General features: G+C 42.5%; 1 long non-coding RNA gene across 1 annotated transcript; it reads left to right on the top strand.

Annotated features, from left to right (window-relative positions):
- Positions 1–370: 370 nt before the first annotated feature.
- On the top strand, positions 371–6,485 carry LOC125453551 (uncharacterized). The gene is made up of 3 exons (XR_007247786.1): positions 371–715; positions 1,508–2,461; positions 5,917–6,485. It is a non-coding gene; the product is annotated as an uncharacterized LOC125453551 (long non-coding RNA).
- The last annotated feature ends 773 nt before the right edge of the window (positions 6,486–7,258 follow it).

The following is a 7,258-nucleotide window of genomic DNA, read 5'->3' on the forward strand; positions in this document are numbered from 1 at the left end:
ATAAGTTCTTCATAATAAATTGATAAATAACACAATTTCATTTTGAAAAGGCAGAATATAACATTAAAAAAGATGCTGAAGGTTTGCCCATGGACCTACTGATTAGTCATACGATTCCTGAATCAGTGCATATAAGCTTGCAGGGAGGAGACTAAAGGCACTGCGGAATAAATATATTGGCACAAATACTGTTTATGCCGAATGCAAAAGAGAACTGTGGCTGGCACAAACACATTGAGTCATTTGGTGCCGGGGTCAGATTTTTCATTTTCCCCTCAGTGATATCATGGCACGTGGGAGCGGGCATGCCAATCAACAATGGTTTCAAGTATCCTGCCAGTTGATTCTTCCCTTTTGCTGGCAGCTAAGAGAGCAGTGGAGGTAGGACTGAACAGAGTTAGCATTATCTTCATTTAACAATACCAATGAAAACTCCACTGTGTTCTAATTTGAAGAGAGACTCCAGAGAGCCACGGATATCTGGATTAATATATGCGGGAAAGGAAACTTTTTGAAAGCATTCCAAGTTACTACACTTGTCCACAAGCTGTAAATAGAATTGATGAGAAGGAAGCGCTTAGCGATCTGATTTTGTTTGGATTGCAATTTTTCCCAAATGTAACATCAAGGGAAAGAAAGACAAAAAGAATTACACTTTCAGAATGCGCCATTCAAGGAGTGAAGAAGGGGATAAAACTGGGACCAAACTGTTTGGGTGGGTGAGTTTTTGACATATAATGCTCAGCTTCATAAACTACACGGTATACAATAACTTCAATGTTTGGCTTAATACCCAGAAAACTAGCATATCAACTCTGTACTGCTTGCTTGATTTCTGCATGTAACCAGAGAACGCCCTGAATGCAACAACAGGGAGCCACTGTCATCAATGGCCTGCATTATTTAAACATAGCCTTGTTCCTCTTAAAGGGAAGGTGCATTGTGGTTGGAGCCAATGCTGACATCATTGGGAATAGCATGTTATGGAAAATACAGTAATGACTGACCACAGGGGAGAGTGTGCACTAAATGTTTCCAATACTGCATCAGGATCTTGGTGGAGGAGGTAAAAAAGAGGAGAGATGTTCCACATGCTCAGAGGGGGCGCAGGGTCACCAAATGAGAAGGGCAGTGAGAATAGATTTTATCAGAGATCAATGTCAGCAATGCAGTCATGGACCTGGATATAGTGCCAAAGCACCTTAATGACCTCACGTGAGTAATCAAGGTCAATGAATGCGTTGCTAAATCCCATGTCTTGTGAACTGCTCCACTAATCTCAGTCACTACTCAATTGACCAAAACCCCACCATTCATTGGCAACCAATCTATCAATCAATACACAGCTCTAACGTTTGCCTCAAGTTTACATACCATGCATTGTTGCACACCTCACATGCATCCTGAGCTCAAGTTCTACACACAGCGACAGCTATTCAACTGTGAAAACTACATCACCTAGACATATTGTACAACATTTACTGACACATGTTTCTTTCTCTTGCAGGAATTGGTAGCACATGACAGGAGTCAGGAGGGGTTAACCAGACAGCGAAAGGCATGCCAATATTCTGAATGCCATAGATGAGGCAACGCTGGGTTTTATAGAAAGGACATCGCTGAGACCTTGACCGCAGACAAGGATCGATGACTTGATGTTGATGGGTATTCTCGGAATGAAAGTTCCTTCTTATATTCCCCCTTCCTCCTCACCCCTCACTCTCTTCTGACTTATGATGTGGTTTGATTTATTTATTGTCATGTGTATCTTGGTACAAAAATGCAGTGATAAGGGCTATAGAGTGTCACCACTCTCCAACATCATCTTAAAACACAGAAAAAAAGAACAAAACATAAGAGTATAAAGGCAGAAAAGTGACAAAATGAAGTAAGTGTCCAACTTTACAGTCCTTCTTGTTAAGTGCTTCACCAAGGGCCAGGGTCGGCCCCTGGAACGAAAGTTGCCACCTTGCCTCCACCAACACCCTTGCCACAATGAGTCCTCGCTGGACCTTGACTATGCAGATTCCACTGATGCTGCCCAGTACCATACCAACCCAAATTTGACTCCACTTCTGCCATGAGCCTGCTTTGGGCCCACCTTGCCAATGCATCCACCACTGATAGTGCCAGGTCTCGCGCTGGATCCAAACTCACCTCAGCCACCACCTCCTTGAATCTGCGCTGGATGCAGCAGCACCAGCAACACAAATTCACCTCCGCCGCAACACCCATGGAGCCGGCACTGGGCCTGCCTCGACAATGCAGAAGCCAGCGGGAACCTGAACCCACCTCTGACATCACTGTCACAAGCTCGTGCTGCTGGGCCCATGCCATTGACGCAACCAAGCTCTTTGCCAAGAGTTAAGCAAACTAAGGAGAAAAAACAAAGCAAGAAAGAAAAACAAGAAAAGAAAGGAAAAGTAGATGCAATATCTTTCCGGAATGACATACAGATGGCGTAAGTACTTTACATTTTCTCCTGTCACTACAACCCAGTCAGTGTTCCTTTTTCATTTCAGATATTCAAAAAGAGTCCAAGCACTGTTTGAAAGACAGGAAGATAGTGAATGTGAAGGTACGTTTGTGGACGAAAGGGTCAACTGTAGTTTTACACTAAGCATAGTTGCCTGGGCATGTGTGAAAAGAGTAAGTCACAGGGGAGGTGATAGCCTAGTGGTATTATCGCTGGACTGTTAATCCAGAGACCCAGATAATGTTCTGGGGCTTGGGTTCAAATCCTGCCATGGCTGATGACGGAATTTGAATTCAATAAATATCTGGAATTAAACATCCACTGATGACTGTGAATCCATTGTCAATTGTTGGGGAAAAACCCATCTGATTCACTAATGTCCTTTAGAGAAGAAAACTGCCATCCTTAACTGGTCTGGCCTATATGTGACTCCAGACCCACAACAAGGTGGTTGACTCTCAACTGCCTTCTGGACAGTTAGGGATGGGCAATAAATGCTGCCTAGCCAGCAATGCCCTCAACCTATAAAGGAAAAAAAATCAGTTATAGACACATAATGTTCTCAGTACAGAAGGAGGCCATTCAATCCATCATGTCTGTACCAGCTCCTGAAAGAGCTACCTAGCTCCATTTTCCAGCCCTATATCTGTAGCCCTCTAAATTTGCTTCTTATATACATATATATCCAGCTCTCTTTTAACATCTCCTATGGAAACCACTTACAAAACTATCCCAGGCAGTCTCTTCCAAATCCTATCAACTCTCTGAATAACGACACTTCACACCTTGCTCTGTTGCCAACAATCTTGAAATTATGACTGCTGCTGACATACCAACAAGACAAAACAGATCATCTTTCTACATCCTGTCAATCTGTTCATAATTTTGAACACCTCAACAAGATTACATCAGATCACATGCGACTGGAATGTGGGTCTATAGTTTGTCAACGTTCACTCACTTCAGTGTAGACAAGATCTTTCTACAGTTACCAAAGTAACTCTATTTCACTAAAAAAATCATAAGCTCTGATCCCGACACTGTGCTGTGCTGGAGGATAATGCACAGATGAGACATTGGGCACAATTGTGCTGTAGCCATGGCAGGGGGAATGTATCACACAGGCACCAGCTTGCCAGAGGGCAAGGCCACACGTTAGTTCAGCAGCAGAGAGATCAGGAGATTACTTTGATGGGTCAGCTTACACGACAAGGCTGGTGGGTACCCTCCCTAATATTTGGACTATTGGAAAGCCTTCTAGGAAACCTGTTACCAATGTCAAGGAGACTGGAGCAGTGTGGCACCAAGTTAGCTAAGGGCAATGAGGTGGCACCGAGCAGAACACAAGGACAGACGACGAAAGCCACAAGGGACAATGAATAGTATACTTTTGCATGCATTCTGACATGGTTTAATTTATGAATTTGGATAGGAATGTGTATTGTGAGGTTTAATGTATTTTAGCATCATAGGCAAGTGGATATGCCAAAGTCAGTTACAGATCTGAATGGGGATTGAGATTTTTGGGATCACTCGGTAATTATTTGCTCATGTAGAGCTGGTCCAATAAGGCGTGGCTTATCTGACAGCCACCCTTCCTCCTCCTCCTCCTCCTCCTCCCTCTTTAGCAGATCAACCTGGTCTGAATGGCTTGTGCTCATTCTCCCAGTGTTATTCAATGGAAAGAAGCAGACCCACTAGTTTATCCATGGCTACAAGCAACAATTTGTTCAGAAATCAAGAAAATATGTCAGCACCTGCCAGGCAACTCTGCGTAGACTAGTGAAATTGAAACAAGACTTGAGAATACATGCAGCATTGCAACAATAACGACAGCAAGAAATAAAGCAGCGACAAACTTGTGAGTATTTGATGGGATCTTTCAATAGGACTGATGGTGGTGTTTTGGGGTGGTAGTGTTCATAATGCTTTAAGAGGGGATGTATGCTGGAACATGACACTCCAATGTAGCAATATATGTGTCGAGTCAGCACTACACATCAATGGGTGTCACTGTTGCTCTGCAAGCTGCCAGTGGGTATTAGGTGTGTGCATGTGTGTTAGCCTCTGTCCCGACATGGTATTCAATGCAAATTGCATGTCCATGACAAAAATACTATTTTGGAAACTTAAAGGTTTCTAGTTTCACTCACAAGAAGTGCTACTGGGCTCAATTTTCCATTAAGCCTACATAATCAAAATCCAAATTCAAAATTGGTGGGAGTGAAATTCAGTGCTGCACAGATTTGCGGTCGTTTCCAGAAAGGATCAGTGCCATGGGCCCCACAGCATCCTCTACTGATGTATCAGAACAAAGCCACACAGGTCAAGTAGTCCTTAACTATGCCCAACTCTGAGAATCAGCATAGTCAGTGTGACTTCCAATGGAGACAGTGCTGGGCAAATGGATTTCTGTCCCATTAAATGTACTAATGATCCAATGAATCAAGAAGACCACCCCATACTTGAGCAGCCCTCATATTTAGTGAAACAGAAGTTAAAGATACTGCAACTGACTTCTGTGTCACAGGGTTGAGCAATGGAATGGAATTATGGTGATTCCCACTCTTCAGCATGCACTGCTCACTCATGAACTCATCGATATTAAGTGGCTTGTATGAGTTTGGTTTCAAACTGCTTCTCAATAAAGAACTTGTTAGCATTCTCTCTCCAGGCTCACATTTAAAACTAGCCATTCAGTTAAGATATAATCAGTGGTGTGTCCTTATAAAACTGGACCACAATATGGGGAGCAATGAGAGATTGGCCATGCCACGTGTGTGGGCATGAAGGGATGGACCAGTTTTCTGCCAAGAGATTCTACATCAAAATGAATCACCCAGAGTGAAATATTTTTTGACAAATTTCCACAAGCAACCATCATTATGTTACATTTTATCAAATTATACTGATTTATGGCTAATAAATTATCAATCAAAATCAGTCACTCAGACACAAAATCAGATTAACTCCAATTTACATTTGAAAATTTAATTTTGCACAAATCAATTCTTCAAGATTAAAATTACGATCATGTTTACCATGTCATTCTAAAGCAGTGACATTCTGCAAACTGCGCAGAGACAAATGATGAGCTGAACAATGAAGCTGTATCTGCTGAAAATCAGAAAATTCCTGGAATTACTTAGCAGCATCAATTAACCACTCAGTTTGTCTTTTCCCTCAGCCTGGAAGGTGTTTTACTGTTTGGGACCAGGTTGAATTGGGTGCAGATGGGGTTAAATTGGCAAAATGTATGAGAAAAGATCAGGAAACTGGCTGCAACCATTGCTATCTTCCTCTCTCTGACCCAGCCTTCCTTCCATTCTGGGCAGCCAACCTGCTTCCAGAAGATGGGTTAACATTTCAAATCTGATAATTAGGCTGAAAACTCCAGTACTAACCTGTTAAATTTTGACCTACTACATTATTCCCTCCAGGAATGCAGTTACTACAACAAGGCTTGGACAGCTTCAGGAGGAAATCAAGTGACTCCACACCACTCATTGTGGCCAGGGGGACCAGGAGTGCTTCTTCCACACACCCCACCTCCAAACTCACCCACTATCAGGTGACCCTGCGTCCACATACTAACTCTTCAGGCTGGATGTATCCTGGGTGAAAGTTTACCCTCCCCTACTCCTCCATCCCATCCACTACCTCACTTCCTGAGGTCAAGGGATCAGACATACCTGGGATTCTCCTGAACCCTCTCCCTAAGCTTTCTATCGACTGGAAACCAAAACTCTCTTTCAGTCTAAATTTAAGGCAAGGAATGTATTGGGGCTAAAAATTGCACACTGTGAAGTAAAAACTGCATGACGGACAGGCAGAAAACAGACTCCTTCGTTCCAGGTTTTCACCCCTTGTCCAGTTGAGCATAGTTAAGAGAATTCCTGGCTTGCAAATCCAATCTTTACAAATAGCTGCCCAAACTTACAATTTTTGGACCAGAGAAATGCATAAGACAGGGTGAGCTATGGAGACTGCCAAGTGTGGAGGTAGACTGCCTGGGAAAAGTGGGGAGGGGAGGAGGTAGACAGGGGGTTAAGGGGTGGAAGGTGGGGTGCAAACATTGGCGTTCACTGTGTCCAACATTGTTTTGCCTTCATAATGTGGTGAAAATCTTGACCAGATTTCTTCAAGTCACCAATATCCTGACCTACTCCCAAAGCTTTGCCAAGTAAAATACCACCTACCCATGCCCTTCTCTGCCTCCCAACTGTTTTCTTCTTTATTTTTCATCATTGCTGTATTTTAGACTTAATAAAGAGCAATTGCCTGAAATGTCAGCTGTTCTTCTCCTCATTATGTGATATCTAGTCTGTTTTGATAGCTTTGAGATAAATTATTGACTAACATCACAGTGAAAAAAGACTATCTCTGATGTTAAAACACCCTATCAGTGCTATACTTGCAGGCCTCTTTCAAGAATGAAAGGGCAATTGCAAATAAAACCACCACGTCACTTAGCTATTTTGAATTCACCAAAGAATAGGTCTCAGTAAAACAGGGGACTAGGACATCTGTTTGAAATCAATTAGGTGCATTATGTTCTATGGGTTCCTCTGTTCAACAGGTCTTAAATATGTGTCAATCAGACCCTCCACTACAACAGCAACTTGTGTTTATAATGTGCTTTAGTATGATCAAAATTCAAAAATCAAAATATTCAAGCAACTGGAAACCCTGTGCTTATACATACACCTTCTTCTCCTTCCATGTATTTTAAATAATATTGTTATACCGCCCCATAACCTGTATTGTTGTAACAGGAAATCG

This window comes from Stegostoma tigrinum, chromosome 6, assembly GCF_030684315.1.
Source record: "Stegostoma tigrinum isolate sSteTig4 chromosome 6, sSteTig4.hap1, whole genome shotgun sequence".
Taxonomy (NCBI): domain Eukaryota; kingdom Metazoa; phylum Chordata; class Chondrichthyes; order Orectolobiformes; family Stegostomatidae; genus Stegostoma; species Stegostoma tigrinum.